At 33.5% G+C, this 17,830-nt stretch overlaps 1 protein-coding gene across 3 annotated transcripts in view; it reads left to right on the top strand.

Annotated features, from left to right (window-relative positions):
• LOC127862482 (protein DEK-like) overlaps positions 1 to 8,448 on the top strand; it is a 35,455-nt gene extending 27,007 nt beyond the window's left edge. For 2 of the 3 annotated variants that reach the window (XM_052401636.1, XM_052401634.1), the window contains exon 13: positions 2,370 to 2,846. The gene's annotated coding sequence lies outside the window, so the exon portion shown is untranslated. Of the gene's footprint in view, positions 1 to 2,369; positions 2,847 to 7,971 lie in introns of those variants that run through there. The other variant, XM_052401635.1, reaches the window with a different exon arrangement.
• The last annotated feature ends 9,382 nt before the right edge of the window (positions 8,449 to 17,830 follow it).

Below are 17,830 nucleotides of genomic sequence, written 5' to 3'. Positions count from 1 at the left end.
GATTGTATTATATTGATTGTGTTGATCTTAATAGTCAATCTGATACCATTCCGTAAAATTCTTTGACAAAGACCTTTAAAGTCAGATTGAGTAAATTGAAACATTTACTTTTTCAATGTTCTGCGCAGTCACAAGAGAACATTGGTCTTTACAATTGTTCTGTAAAAAGCCTTATACGTCTGTTTTTCACGGGACCCGTCGATTTATGATTGTTTACAATTTTGCTCGGTCGTATTAACAAACAGAAATTCACATGCGAAAATGTACTTTATGCAATAACGCGAGATTTGTATTTCTATTTTACAATCATATTTTTAATAAGGTGAGTGCTCCATTGCAGAATATATAATAAATTATTTATTTTTTACGATCTCATTGCCACATGTTTTCGTTTCATGTAACACTGATCGTTGCGCACAAATACAACAAAACCACAGATATTCAAGTGAAAAATGTTCGGCTTGAGGTGGGTATGAAAAAAAGATTATTTTCTTTTTATAACTACATTTTATATCGCGGAAGGCTCCAAAATATTCTCATTTTCATGTCTTATTTAAGGTTCCTAATACATGCCTTTCTTTTCCACAGCAGAAATAAAGATAATGAAAACATATATAATGACCATTTAATGACTGTTAAATCAAATGTAATGCAATGTAGGTAAATTCAAAACTTGTTTTACACACTCCTGTCTTCCATGTAAGTTAATTTTACCGGAACTCTGCTAATACGCACCGTATTGTTTCTAACCTAATAAATGTCTGGTGAAATAAAATAAACGCTTATAAATGTTATATTATTTTGTGATGAAATAATTGTTTTTAGTGATTTTAGTAGTCGTAGTAGATGTTGCAGAATTTTCCGTATCAGTAGTTAACAGAATAAGAAATAGTAGGCTTATTTGTTTTTCTTATATTTCTTATATTTAAGTTTATTTATATTAATACTACCGATAATATAAACTAACATCATTTTACTCATTTGATCTTTTTTTTCGATTTTTTACGCGATGAATGCGCCCCGCGGCGCTTTGGAACTATCTCTTTTAATGAATTGTTTTTACTTTTTTTTCTAATAAACAATCCAAAACAAAAAAGCCATTGAGTGATGTAACACAGAAAACTGTTAACCGTATGCTTCGATAACTTAATAGTAGAACATTCACAATACATTCAAATTTCTTGTCAGATTTAAAGGAATCTGGTGTAATGCAATATACTTTTGCTCTCGGACATAGGTGTCCTCTCACTGAAATACGATGTTCTCTACCGGCAGCTCAAAGAGTTGCCCCTTGTCCCCAGCTTTCATGCTGTGGGCAAACAGACTAAATAGAGCCATAATTTAAGAACATCTTGGAAATATTTATAAAAATATGTGTTGATTTTTCATGTCTAGACTCGGATCTTGAAATGATGTTTATTTAAGATGTCTTTTAAATATGTGTAAGAGTGCCATTAAGATTGAAATGGTTGAAAAGGTAATGTTGAAGTTGTTCGATAATTTAAAAAGTGCAACTGATTTCTGAGCTCTTATTGTCACATCATGTTAAATAAATCGTGTCACATTTTATGACAAGACTGTTGATTATATTTTTTCAAAACCATGGGGGGACTTTTTTTTTACACAGTTTTTAATTCCTATAATTAATAGTGTATATGTTTTATATGGTATTTTATCAACGTGTATTGTCTGTGTGATTGTGTTGCTTCATGTCTTCTGCTATTGTACAGATATGTGTCATTTACTTATTTTCGATAGGTTGAGAGTAACTGATATGGCATACATATAATATTGATTGTGTGTAGAGTTGAGTAATATTCAACATACAAATGTAGTACAAGACAAAATGTTTAATTTGATTCACATCTTGCAAAAATGCTCCATGTCATATGCGGCCTGCTGGTTCCAGACCAGCCTGTGGAATCATGAAGCTTGGTCAGGAGCTATGCTGTTCGCTGCTTAGTCACACAAGGTTCGATGGTCTTTTTAGCGAACATGGTTGCCCCTGAACAGACTGCTTGCCTGCGCTGGTTGGTCTGGAGCTATCCAGGCTGCATAAGGCATAAGACACATTTTCGCATGACGCTGCTCATTTGTACTGATGATGTCAATATGTCAGCATATTTTTTAATATACTGGTCTTATTATTGGTCCATGAATCTAATTATGTTAGAAAGTGATGTTATTACTACTCAGACTTTGTGCATATCATTTCTCATTATAAAAGTTGTAAGCATTTTAAAGTGTCTGTCTGCCCTACTTAAGAGCATTCTTGTAGTTAGTAATGGTCTTATTATTGTCCCATGCTTATATAACATGCTTCTAACACCAATTAAAAAAAATGTAAATACCAGATTTTTGTGAGTAAGGTATCTCTGCATAGTATAAGTACATACACTTCATTGTATGAATCGGACAAAATGTTGTGGTAGTGCTACTTACAATAAATAAATGAAGGCAGTAATTCTTATTAATTTTAATAGGTGTGATTTGTGTTGTTCATATTAGTACATCAAATATAAGTACATCAAATATTTCTTGCCATGCATTTCGCAGTCAACCCTTTTGGAGCAAGTAATAAATAGCATATTGGTATTTTTGCTGGTAAAAATTATTTATAATCTAGTAACGGTCTTTAATGGTAAGATACCATTTACAATCAGTTATCAGAACTGCAACAACGTGTTCCTAAATTTAACAATTTGCTTTTTAATATTTATAATGATAGGAAGTTTGCACTACACTGTATTATCAATTAGTATGTGTTCTTGCATTTCTATATCATTTTTCACTCATTTATCATTTAGCAATGTACAATTTTCATAAAAATAAATACACAAAAGTGATTGTTTTGTATTGGAAGAACAGGTCAATTAAGACAAAGGATACTTGTCGCTACCTGTAAGTTATATATAGATTGGGCTATATCTGAATAGATTTGATCTCGCATCTGTGGAAAAACTTGTCCGGACCATCAATATACAACATAAATGGACACATGCGTGCCCACTTAACAAGTTAAGAGATCGTCAGTGTCTTGCCTGAATATTGTTCATAAGGTCTTACCCACATGCGGCATGTGATTTAAAGCTAAAGAAACACAATGGATTTAAATTCTTCCTGGTTTCAATATTATTTTCAATCGGACAACTCAATTGGAATCCATTAAAAGGCAAGGTTGTACTCGGGCGGATAAAGTCAAAATTAAAAGAAACCCTTTATTTACCGAAGTTTCTTAAATTTATCAAAAACCTAGGCCTTAATAGTTTTGTACTTCCCGCCGGGTTTGTATTTATTGCTCAGATAATGTTGTTGGTAGTAAAATTACGCCTATTGTTTCATAAATGCCGTCTATGTTTATGCAAAGAAGGCGTGGTTTTCCTGACTGTTAATATGCTGGCGAAATGCAGACAATTGCTATTGTTAATGCTAAAAACAATACAAACAAATAATTAACATAAACGAAATTGTTTCAATATTGAGCACATGTGCCTATGACGCCAAGATTAACGGTGCATACAACATATTCATTTCCGCAAAGAAAGAAAGCACTGTAACGATGAATCGATTGTATTTATGCCCCCGAAAGAGGGCATATAGTGATCGGACCGTCTGCCTGTCCTTCTGTCACACTTTGCGTTTAGGTTTTGAAAAATGGTCATAACTTCTATGTCCCTTCACATAGCAACTTGGTATTTGGCATGCATGTGTATCTCATGGACCTGCACATTTTGAGTGGTGAAAGGTCAAGGTCATCCTTTAAGGTAAAAAAAAAAAATCAAAGTGGCACAGTAGGGGGCATTGTGTTTCTTACAAACACATCTCTTGTTGCTTATGCCCCGGGATCGAAAGATCGGGGGCATATTGTTTTTTGCCTGTCTGTCTGTCTGTCTGTCTGTCATTCATTGTGTGTGTCACAAACTTTAACCTTGGTTAAACTTTTTCAATAACTTTTTGAATATTGAAGATAGCAACTTGATATTTGGCATGCATGTGTATGTCATGAAGCTGCACAATTTGAGTGGTGAAAGGTCAATAGTAAAAAAAATCAAAGGGAAGTAACAAGTTTTGAAAGGGAGATAATTTCTAAACCTGCTAAATGATATATTGAAATTTTATTTCAAAGCGGCGCAATAGGGGGCATTGTGTTTCTGACAAACACATCTCTTGTTTTATAAATATGGTTGGTGACTTGGTATCATGTTCTACAAGACGAGTCTGATATGGCGGGACCAAAAAACGATCAGTCATTGCTATGTTTAAAGATGGTGTTCTCTTAAACAAAATAGTGGAAAGAACAAGAAACTCTCGGCTAATATGGTATCTGGAGTTTCATTGTGTGCCATATAAAACGTAATAAATATTAAAAAAAAACTCTTCGGCAGTAACCACGTAATCTCTATATGCCACGGCATATAATTGATATAAACCGGTACTTGCATCCGACCTGCGACGTTACAGAACTTAGATCAGTAAATAGGATAGACCTAATGACCTCAAATGCTGCCATTCACCGTGTTCCGATTTACGAACCCTCGTTTGATATGTAGAGTCTAAAATCATCTTACGGTGGAATAAAAATGGCCTTGAGGTTGTTTTCTGATGAACTTTTGATTGGTCATAAATTGAACGATGGTTTCAATTAGAAATCGTACACATTTTGTTTAAGTGACATGTCAATCACATTAGCCCGATCTGCAGATCACAGATGACTGTCGCCCTTTTAATGTCCGACGTAGAAATGAGCCTTTTGCTTTTCCGAACTTGACATGGCAACTATCTGCGTGACCTAGCTTCGAAGATAAAAGGTTAAGGACATAAAAAGGTGTCAAGGGTATATCCATCGGTCGATAAGAGATTGCGTGGCTCCAAAACTAGGCCAGAAACTACCAGTTGTTGCTAAACAAAGGTCGCCTAGGGTGATATACCGATCTGGTTGTATTAAGCCTATACTCAAACTTATACTCTAGATTAAATAGTTTTGCTTCATAAATAATAATACATTGTTTAAAAGAAAATTGATGAGTGACAAATAGTGCTATATTGATTCTCTTTTACTGGCAAAATACATTACAAAACACATCTTTTATGCAGTTGATATGATATGATATGACACCTGCAAAAACCCCTGTGTTCTTCAATTTATTTTTTAGAAAGGTAATTCAATATATATTTTTCAAATCCTGATATGTGACGAATATCTTTTTTTTTAAAGATAATTATAATTCCGGCGGTGTTTTTCTGATATCCAAAAGCGCATTCTGCTTTCATTGAACTCTTTTTCAATGTCATTTAGAAAAAAAAAGATTTGTTAGCAGAAACAAACGCTCTATCATGCTATCATTATTAAAATTATGCTAACTCATTATCGATAGGTACTATCAATATATTTCTGTGTCGTAATATAGTGTTATTTCTTCGCTCCTTTATGTACTTTTTCACAAAATATTTGATTTTTTTCGCCAATCCTTTTAAGAAGCTAGGTCGACACTGCATCCTCGGAGAGGGTGTCAATTTCTTTGCTAATGGATTCTATAATTTCTATATCTCAATACATTATCCAGTAGTACAAAATACAAGACTGACGAGTTAAAATACATCGGATTGTATTATATTGATTGTGTTGATCTTAATAGTCAATCTGATACCATTCCGTAAAATTCTTTGACAAAGACCTTTAAAGTCAGATTGAGTAAATTGAAACATTTACTTTTTCAATGTTCTGCGCAGTCACAAGAGAACATTGGTCTTTACAATTGTTCTGTAAAAAGCCTTATACGTCTGTTCTTCATGGGACCCGTCGATTTATGATTGTTTACAATTTTGCTCGGTCGTATTAACAAACAGAAATTCACATGCGAAAATGTACTTTATGCAATAACGCGAGATTTGTATTTCTATTTTACAATCATATTTTTAATAAGGTGAGTGCTCCATTGCAGAATATATAATAAATTATTTATTTTTTACGATCTCATTGCCACATGTTTTCGTTTCATGTAACACTGATCGTTGCGCACAAATACAACAAAACCACAGATATTCAAGTGAAAAATGTTCGGCTTGAGGTGGGTATGAAAAAAAGATTATTTTCTTTTTATAACTACATTTTATATCGCGGAAGGCTCCAAAATATTCTCATTTTCATGTCTTATTTAAGGTTCCTAATACATGCCTTTCTTTTCCACAGCAGAAATAAAGATAATGAAAACATATATAATGACCATTTAATGACTGTTAAATCAAATGTAATGCAATGTAGGTAAATTCAAAACTTGTTTTACACACTCCTGTCTTCCATGTAAGTTAATTTTACCGGAACTCTGCTAATACGCACCGTATTGTTTCTAACCTAATAAATGTCTGGTGAAATAAAATAAACGCTTATAAATGTTATATTATTTTGTGATGAAATAATTGTTTTTAGTGATTTTAGTAGTCGTAGTAGATGTTGCAGAATTTTCCGTATCAGTAGTTAACAGAATAAGAAATAGTAGGCTTATTTGTTTTTCTTATATTTCTTATATTTAAGTTTATTTATATTAATACTACCGATAATATAAACTAACATCATTTTACTCATTTGATCTTTTTTTTCGATTTTTTACGCGATGAATGCGCCCCGCGGCGCTTTGGAACTATCTCTTTTAATGAATTGTTTTTACTTTTTTTTCTAATAAACAATCCAAAACAAAAAAGCCATTGAGTGATGTAACACAGAAAACTGTTAACCGTATGCTTCGATAACTTAATAGTAGAACATTCACAATACATTCAAATTTCTTGTCAGATTTAAAGGAATCTGGTGTTATGCAATATACTTTTGCTCTCGGACATAGGTGTCCTCTCACTGAAATACGATGTTCTCTACCGGCAGCTCAAAGAGTTGCCCCTTGTCCCCAGCTTTCATGCTGTGGGCAAACAGACTAAATAGAGCCATAATTTAAGAACATCTTGGAAATATTTATAAAAATATGTGTTGATTTTTCATGTCTAGACTCGGATCTTGAAATAATGTTTATTTAAGATGTCTTTTAAATATGTGTAAGAGTGCCATTAAGATTGAAATGGTTGAAAAGGTAATGTTGAAGTTGTTCGATAATTTAAAAAGTGCAACTGATTTCTGAGCTCTTATTGTCACATCATGTTAAATAAATCGTGTCACATTTTATGACAAGACTGTTGATTATATTTTTTCAAAACCATGGGGGGACTTTTTTTTTACACAGTTTTTAATTCCTATAATTAATAGTGTATATGTTTTATATGGTATTTTATCAACGTGTATTGTCTGTGTGATTGTGTTGCTTCATGTCTTCTGCTATTGTACAGATATGTGTCATTTACTTATTTTCGATAGGTTGAGAGTAACTGATATGGCATACATATAATATTGATTGTGTGTAGAGTTGAGTAATATTCAACATACAAATGTAGTACAAGACAAAATGTTTAATTTGATTCACATCTTGCAAAAATGCTCCATGTCATATGCGGCCTGCTGGTTCCAGACCAGCCTGTGGAATCATGAAGCTTGGTCAGGAGCTATGCTGTTCGCTGCTTAGTCACACAAGGTTCGATGGTCTTTTTAGCGAACATGGTTGCCCCTGAACAGACTGCTTGCCTGCGCTGGTTGGTCTGGAGCTATCCAGGCTGCATAAGGCATAAGACACATTTTCGCATGACGCTGCTCATTTGTACTGATGATGTCAATATGTCAGCATATTTTTTAATATACTGGTCTTATTATTGGTCCATGAATCTAATTATGTTAGAAAGTGATGTTATTACTACTCAGACTTTGTGCATATCATTTCTCATTATAAAAGTTGTAAGCATTTTAAAGTGTCTGTCTGCCCTACTTAAGAGCATTCTTGTAGTTAGTAATGGTCTTATTATTGTCCCATGCTTATATAACATGCTTCTAACACCAATTAAAAAAAATGTAAATACCAGATTTTTGTGAGTAAGGTATCTCTGCATAGTATAAGTACATACACTTCATTGTATGAATCGGACAAAATGTTGTGGTAGTGCTACTTACAATAAATAAATGAAGGCAGTAATTCTTATTAATTTTAATAGGTGTGATTTGTGTTGTTCATATTAGTACATCAAATATAAGTACATCAAATATTTCTTGCCATGCATTTCGCAGTCAACCCTTTTGGAGCAAGTAATAAATAGCATATTGGTATTTTTGCTGGTAAAAATTATTTATAATCTAGTAACGGTCTTTAATGGTAAGATACCATTTACAATCAGTTATCAGAACTGCAACAACGTGTTCCTAAATTTAACAATTTGCTTTTTAATATTTATAATGATAGGAAGTTTGCACTACACTGTATTATCAATTAGTATGTGTTCTTGCATTTCTATATCATTTTTCACTCATTTATCATTTAGCAATGTACAATTTTCATAAAAATAAATACACAAAAGTGATTGTTTTGTATTGGAAGAACAGGTCAATTAAGACAAAGGATACTTGTCGCTACCTGTAAGTTATATATAGATTGGGCTATATCTGAATAGATTTGATCTCGCATCTGTGGAAAAACTTGTCCGGACCATCAATATACAACATAAATGGACACATGCGTGCCCACTTAACAAGTTAAGAGATCGTCAGTGTCTTGCCTGAATATTGTTCATAAGGTCTTACCCACATGCGGCATGTGATTTAAAGCTAAAGAAACACAATGGATTTAAATTCTTCCTGGTTTCAATATTATTTTCAATCGGACAACTCAATTGGAATCCATTAAAAGGCAAGGTTGTACTCGGGCGGATAAAGTCAAAATTAAAAGAAACCCTTTATTTACCGAAGTTTCTTAAATTTATCAAAAACCTAGGCCTTAATAGTTTTGTACTTCCCGCCGGGTTTGTATTTATTGCTCAGATAATGTTGTTGGTAGTAAAATTACGCCTATTGTTTCATAAATGCCGTCTATGTTTATGCAAAGAAGGCGTGGTTTTCCTGACTGTTAATATGCTGGCGAAATGCAGACAATTGCTATTGTTAATGCTAAAAACAATACAAACAAATAATTAACATAAACGAAATTGTTTCAATATTGAGCACATGTGCCTATGACGCCAAGATTAACGGTGCATACAACATATTCATTTCCGCAAAGAAAGAAAGCACTGTAACGATGAATCGATTGTATTTATGCCCCCGAAAGAGGGCATATAGTGATCGGACCGTCTGCCTGTCCTTCTGTCACACTTTGCGTTTAGGTTTTGAAAAATGGTCATAACTTCTATGTCCCTTCACATAGCAACTTGGTATTTGGCATGCATGTGTATCTCATGGACCTGCACATTTTGAGTGGTGAAAGGTCAAGGTCATCCTTTAAGGTAAAAAAAAAAAATCAAAGTGGCACAGTAGGGGGCATTGTGTTTCTTACAAACACATCTCTTGTTGCTTATGCCCCGGGATCGAAAGATCGGGGGCATATTGTTTTTTGCCTGTCTGTCTGTCTGTCTGTCTGTCATTCATTGTGTGTGTCACAAACTTTAACCTTGGTTAAACTTTTTCAATAACTTTTTGAATATTGAAGATAGCAACTTGATATTTGGCATGCATGTGTATGTCATGAAGCTGCACAATTTGAGTGGTGAAAGGTCAATAGTAAAAAAAATCAAAGGGAAGTAACAAGTTTTGAAAGGGAGATAATTTCTAAACCTGCTAAATGATATATTGAAATTTTATTTCAAAGCGGCGCAATAGGGGGCATTGTGTTTCTGACAAACACATCTCTTGTTTTATAAATATGGTTGGTGACTTGGTATCATGTTCTACAAGACGAGTCTGATATGGCGGGACCAAAAAACGATCAGTCATTGCTATGTTTAAAGATGGTGTTCTCTTAAACAAAATAGTGGAAAGAACAAGAAACTCTCGGCTAATATGGTATCTGGAGTTTCATTGTGTGCCATATAAAACGTAATAAATATTAAAAAAAAACTCTTCGGCAGTAACCACGTAATCTCTATATGCCACGGCATATAATTGATATAAACCGGTACTTGCATCCGACCTGCGACGTTACAGAACTTAGATCAGTAAATAGGATAGACCTAATGACCTCAAATGCTGCCATTCACCGTGTTCCGATTTACGAACCCTCGTTTGATATGTAGAGTCTAAAATCATCTTACGGTGGAATAAAAATGGCCTTGAGGTTGTTTTCTGATGAACTTTTGATTGGTCATAAATTGAACGATGGTTTCAATTAGAAATCGTACACATTTTGTTTAAGTGACATGTCAATCACATTAGCCCGATCTGCAGATCACAGATGACTGTCGCCCTTTTAATGTCCGACGTAGAAATGAGCCTTTTGCTTTTCCGAACTTGACATGGCAACTATCTGCGTGACCTAGCTTCGAAGATAAAAGGTTAAGGACATAAAAAGGTGTCAAGGGTATATCCATCGGTCGATAAGAGATTGCGTGGCTCCAAAACTAGGCCAGAAACTACCAGTTGTTGCTAAACAAAGGTCGCCTAGGGTGATATACCGATCTGGTTGTATTAAGCCTATACTCAAACTTATACTCTAGATTAAATAGTTTTGCTTCATAAATAATAATACATTGTTTAAAAGAAAATTGATGAGTGACAAATAGTGCTATATTGATTCTCTTTTACTGGCAAAATACATTACAAAACACATCTTTTATGCAGTTGATATGATATGATATGACACCTGCAAAAACCCCTGTGTTCTTCAATTTATTTTTTAGAAAGGTAATTCAATATATATTTTTCAAATCCTGATATGTGACGAATATCTTTTTTTTTAAAGATAATTATAATTCCGGCGGTGTTTTTCTGATATCCAAAAGCGCATTCTGCTTTCATTGAACTCTTTTTCAATGTCATTTAGAAAAAAAAAGATTTGTTAGCAGAAACAAACGCTCTATCATGCTATCATTATTAAAATTATGCTAACTCATTATCGATAGGTACTATCAATATATTTCTGTGTCGTAATATAGTGTTATTTCTTCGCTCCTTTATGTACTTTTTCACAAAATATTTGATTTTTTTCGCCAATCCTTTTAAGAAGCTAGGTCGACACTGCATCCTCGGAGAGGGTGTCAATTTCTTTGCTAATGGATTCTATAATTTCTATATCTCAATACATTATCCAGTAGTACAAAATACAAGACTGACGAGTTAAAATACATCGGATTGTATTATATTGATTGTGTTGATCTTAATAGTCAATCTGATACCATTCCGTAAAATTCTTTGACAAAGACCTTTAAAGTCAGATTGAGTAAATTGAAACATTTACTTTTTCAATGTTCTGCGCAGTCACAAGAGAACATTGGTCTTTACAATTGTTCTGTAAAAAGCCTTATACGTCTGTTCTTCATGGGACCCGTCGATTTATGATTGTTTACAATTTTGCTCGGTCGTATTAACAAACAGAAATTCACATGCGAAAATGTACTTTATGCAATAACGCGAGATTTGTATTTCTATTTTACAATCATATTTTTAATAAGGTGAGTGCTCCATTGCAGAATATATAATAAATTATTTATTTTTTACGATCTCATTGCCACATGTTTTCGTTTCATGTAACACTGATCGTTGCGCACAAATACAACAAAACCACAGATATTCAAGTGAAAAATGTTCGGCTTGAGGTGGGTATGAAAAAAAGATTATTTTCTTTTTATAACTACATTTTATATCGCGGAAGGCTCCAAAATATTCTCATTTTCATGTCTTATTTAAGGTTCCTAATACATGCCTTTCTTTTCCACAGCAGAAATAAAGATAATGAAAACATATATAATGACCATTTAATGACTGTTAAATCAAATGTAATGCAATGTAGGTAAATTCAAAACTTGTTTTACACACTCCTGTCTTCCATGTAAGTTTATTTTACCGGAACTCTGCTAATACGCACCGTATTGTTTCTAACCTAATAAATGTCTGGTGAAATAAAATAAACGCTTATAAATGTTATATTATTTTGTGATGAAATAATTGTTTTTAGTGATTTTAGTAGTCGTAGTAGATGTTGCAGAATTTTCCGTATCAGTAGTTAACAGAATAAGAAATAGTAGGCTTATTTGTTTTTCTTATATTTCTTATATTTAAGTTTATTTATATTAATACTACCGATAATATAAACTAACATCATTTTACTCATTTGATCTTTTTTTTCGATTTTTTACGCGATGAATGCGCCCCGCGGCGCTTTGGAACTATCTCTTTTAATGAATTGTTTTTACATTTTTTTCTAATAAATAATCCAAAACAAAAAAGCCATTGAGTGATGTAACACAGAAAACTGTTAACCGTATGCTTCGATAACTTTATAGTAGAACATTCACAATACATTCAAATTTCTTGTCAGATTTAAAGGAATCTGGTGTTATGCAATATACTTTTGCTTTTATTCGACTTTAAATGCCACTGGTGCATTTAACAAGGCTGAGACTATTTAAAATGAACATAGATGCTGCGTCTTTCAATCAAACATTTAAAATATTTGTAAAAAAAATCTCCCACAAATTTAACCATACACAGCTTTGACGAATCTATGAATCGAATATGTAAATATTTGAGTTGTATTTTCCGTTGATCTTTACACTTGACCACATGCTGACCAACTCACCCTTCTCTAGCGTTTTTGCGATGCTGCGAAGCAGCTCGTCTAAGTTATCATACCATGAAAAAATTCTTCACAATTGCGACCTATGTAAAAGACCGAGCCAGTCCGATTGAGATAGCTCGATTTTTCTAATCGGAATACCTCGCTGATAATCATTGATAAAGGTATAGGAAGCTCAACTAAAAATAGGACAGCATATTCTGGGAAATTGATTTAATTATAGTTTGAAAACGTTCATTTTAAATCGGCTATATATAACAACTATGCATTTTCTGTAATGTATTTGACATTTGTCGTATTTAGTAAATAAATTTTGAATTAAAACGTGTATAATTAACTTTCAACGCGATCATGAGTGTAAAGAAAACGAATTATTTCGAACCTGCCATTTGTAAACGTTGTAGCGACTATGGTATATAAACAGCATAACAGCCTTACGACGTCTGTGAAACTCGCTCTTATGCGTGCTTTCTCTTTTTGCATATTTAATGAACTTTTCAAACAGAAATTACAGAGCCACATCAGTGCACATACTGTGTTTGATGATTCATTCGTTTGTTGGATATTGTTTGCTGTTTTAAACACATATTAGGTCGTATCGCGGAGATTTAGTTAACCTTACCATGTGTTCATGGGCGAACTCACGTATTCAAGTGCTCTTACGACTATGTGCTCATACCTACTTTCGGGAATCATCATGCAATTATTGCCGTACTTAACGAACAAACATGCCTAAGCTTATTGAATTAGAGAAAAAAACAATAATCAAAAGAGAAAAATTATATGTTCATGCACATGGGCATGTGAAATCACGTCCGTACACATAGAGTCATTAACTTAGGAAAGGAATCAAAGAAATATAACGTTTGTTACGATATACATGGGAAATGAAAGGGCATGATGTAATTAAAGAGCAAGTCAAATTTTGAATTTATATGCTGAAACGTAATGTTATAACCCACAAACGTTTTACTGTAACATAACGTTTTTTTAAGATAAGTGGTACAGAAAGTACGCGTCGAATATCTTTTTAAAGATATTTCTTGTTATATTTGATCGAGAATGTAACCCGCCTCCCAGTTTCGCTGAATGGCTCAAGTTCCCCACGGGTACTACTTAGACGGTGGCATAGAGGTGACATTCACTTCTCTTTTTACGATGGCATAGTGCAATTAAAAAAAAGCGGTGCAGTAAATAAAGGCAGAGTGCATTAAACAAAAGAGGAGAGAATTTTCGCTGTCTCGAGATCCCGAGTAAGTCAGCCAATCAAATTTTGCTTAACATGTGTAAATATTCTGCACGCATATATAGCTGGTCAAAGCATGCAATGACCACACCTCCACACTATACACCCCTCTCCACTCCACCCCTCCCTCCTTTGTGAATAAAATTGAGATAGGTCCCTTCACCTTTAAAGAGAAAAATAGATGAGCGGTCTGCACCCGCAAGGCGGTGCTCTTGTTTAAAACTTGTTATGCCGGAAGTAACGTCATGACGTCATATGTCGTTCTATAAACGTTATAATCGTATCTTTACTTCGCGCTGTGAATACAACGAAACATAAATTAGGACAAACATATTATTAAATACCGGGTAAAAATAAAATCAAAAAAGTTAAACATAGCTTGCATTCTGATTCACCTTAATTTGAAGTGCTCAAATTCAGTGTAAATCGGAACTTGCTCTCCGTTGAAAGTCGTCTACAGTCGTCTGCAATTTACTATAGTTACAATATGCTGCTTGTGCGGGTTAAGGGTAATGCTATTGTCGATGGCGACGATGCTGATGACAGTGTTAATTTGATGTGCTAATTAAGTTCTGGTAATATTTCTGATGTCGGTGGTGGTGATGTGGATTTCAATCGCAGTGCTTCTGATTTATGCTGTGATGCTGTTAATATTTATGCTGATTTAAGTGCAGGTGGTGCTTATGTCGGAGATTGCGACATTGGTATCGGATTTCGGTTGCCCGGAAGCTGATGTTTCCAAACACTGTTTTTAGATTATCAGTTGTATAATACTTATTAGTGTATGTCATTCCTTAAAAAAATATTATCGTATCAATATTTCGTGCTATGAATGCAAAGAAAAATAAAGTTGGAAAACATTCTCACAAGCAGGTGTTTTACATCGCTTTGTGTACTACTACCTCAACCGAGATTTCAATAAAATAGTGAAATATATATAAAATATAATATATAAAATCCCTGTAGTATATGAATCTTTACAAATTGAAAATTAAACGTTTCCGTGACTTTTATTATGTAGTAAGTAACTGAATACCCGTACTCACACTGTTCTCTGAAAAGAATGACAAATAAGGATAACGTTTTCACCGATTTATTTAAATGACGCAACTAGAACATTCGTATGTCATGACCGATACATTTTTATTATTTGTTTTCGCCCATGCAAATATCCTTATTCCGCAGCAGCGCAATTAAGCATATACATTGCTTAATACTTTAATTGTGTTGCATTGTGTTAAACATTCTAATATGCAAAATTATGATTTTGTTAGCTATTAGTTTAATCACCTAAATCATCGCTACGGCAACAACTTTTATTATTTCCACGACTTTAACCTCTATTACTAAGAATACTCTCAGCTTGATTGAAACCCAGTTACCTGCAAATAAGCAGAATTTTGCCCTTTAGTGAACTGCAAAAGTTTGTTAAGGAAAATATTCAACTTCTTCATATCCCTTTGCCACTAAAGGTATTCATTTGAAACTTCACACATGTGTTCGAAAAGATTGTGTGAAGTAACTTACCAGGTGTCATTAATCTGTCATGCAATTTGGCAGAATTACGCCCCCTTTTGCAATTATAAATTGTGTTGAGGTCAACGTAAAACTTCTCCATATCACTATGTCTACTTCAGGTATATAATAAAAACTTCACAAATATGGTTCAGTTAATTGTGTGAGGTCGATGCTTATGGTTGTTTGTTACTCTGGAACATTATTTAGTAGAATTATATAAAAAAACAACAGCGAAACTCAAGAAGCTGCAGCAGTCACAATTTGTATATTGGAAAAGGAAAACGTGCAATTTCTCAATATCACCGTTTTTACTAATGCAGGTCTCCTTATTCTGATCAGCAATTTTGAAGAATACTCCCCTTTTGTACTTATACAATACTGGCTAAATTCTTCGTGCATCCACTTCATAGGATCATACAAAACATACACTGACCAAGAAAAATTACTTTGACAAGCCTTTAATCACGAGTATGTCCCCTTTTTTATAACGAAAAGTCAGGTTAACGATTTATTAGGTTTTTAAAAAATATATATATTTATATATATAAGTTTGTATGAAAACATTGTAACGACCGACTAAAATTGTTACACTATACTTAACACATTGTTGTATTGAAGTACTGGTACATGTGACACTGGCATATGTTATCATTTATAAACGAATACATAACATGACGTAATATAAGTACTGTTCATACTAGAAGCATTAACTGTATTACAGTTTAATCATTGTGCTTTAATATTAACAACAAATATCTTTAAAAAAGATATACGGCGTTGATAGTTCAATGAATGAGATCAAGGATAGCGAATGTCTTTTTCTGTGCAGTTCTTAGCTGCATCACACGCAGTACGGGATGTTACGCGGAGTTTTCGCGGCTTATTTTACATTATTACATATTGCTGGTCATAAACCTATAGATACAAAACGGAAAACCAAAAGAAAAATGGAAGTGAAATTAAAACATATGAGTCAGCCGGCCACACGCGAAGTATCCGTATTTATAGGCGCGTTCTTCGAATAAACCTGTTTTAGTGGTTTGTCGGGCATTGCCATTTGATTCGATTATTAACAGTATCGAGAATAATCGCACTCATGCTTAATAATTAGTCAATATGGTGGAATAAGTATTGTTAAATTAATCAAAAATAATATTTATCATTGTATTGTTGAAATCAAATTAAAAATCTATTATTGACATACCATAATTATATTGCTTAATATCTTCATTTAACATATTTCTGGTCTAAAGAAAATTCCAGATCACCTAGTTCACGAAAGCGTCTTTAATATATAATGATTATTTTAACTGGCCGCGAACTCCGGTGATGACCTGTATATAAACTCTAACATTCACACACTGGCCGCGAATTGACCCAATACCTCGCGGGTTGAAATGCAATGCATTAAAGTGAGGCCTCGCTTCCACTGCTCTTTATACTTTTACATGTTTTTAACATGTTGACAGGAATATGGAAGTAAGTACTAAATATGAGAACATAGCCATTAAGTATAAACACTTTTGCCCTGGCAATCCTCTGAAAATAAAAGATGCAGCACAAACTGTATTGATGCTAAAAAGCATTAAGTTTATAATGGCATCCCGTTGAAGGGATCAACGGCACCAATCATTCTTATGAACATACCAATTGATTGACTTGATCATCACTGCAGTTGTGTCTGATGCAGTGATATCTTCTTGAAGTGTCGCATTTTGAATCAGATGCAGATGCCCTTATTTCTACACAGCTGCAGTCATGCGCAAAACATTGTAACTATTTGATGCACGATGAAATGAAAAATAATTAAGTTTCGGGATTGATGACATATGTGCCTCTATTTTATCAAAGGCGAGACTTAATTATTGTTTATTTCATCATGGGCCCCAGAATGCGGTTTAAACCAACGAGGCTCTATCTTCACAAAGATATAGGTACCTGAACTTTCATAACCGATTCAATTGCCCAATTTACCAACTTTCATCAAAGTCTAAATTATTTAATATACTAGGAAAATATCTGAATTTTAAATGTGATATTTCTTACAAAACTGGCGAAATTAACGCTTCAAAATAGAAAATTGACATAAACTGCTTTTATATTTAACTTTGATCAACATGGAGATAGATACATAGTTAAATATTTTAGTGAACAACAAAATTTACATATTAAACACATAAATATGTACTCTTTATGTTAAATCTCAGACGCACACAACTAAGGCTGTTCTATGCCATAGTCGGGTAACATGTTACCAATAGCAGCTAATGTCCATGTGGAATGCACCTTTTCCCTTGTGTTTTACGAAAAAAGGGTAACATTATTTATTTACACAGGCCCGTTTTTTACTAACTCATGAAGACAATTGACACAGATATTCACCGAAATTATTAATGTTGACAGCCAAAATTACTTC

Source organism: Dreissena polymorpha, chromosome 16, assembly GCF_020536995.1.
Source record: "Dreissena polymorpha isolate Duluth1 chromosome 16, UMN_Dpol_1.0, whole genome shotgun sequence".
Taxonomy (NCBI): Eukaryota; Metazoa; Mollusca; class Bivalvia; order Myida; family Dreissenidae; genus Dreissena; species Dreissena polymorpha.
Note: the sequence above shows the minus strand (reverse complement) of the source record. Positions and strands in the feature narration are given on the sequence as shown.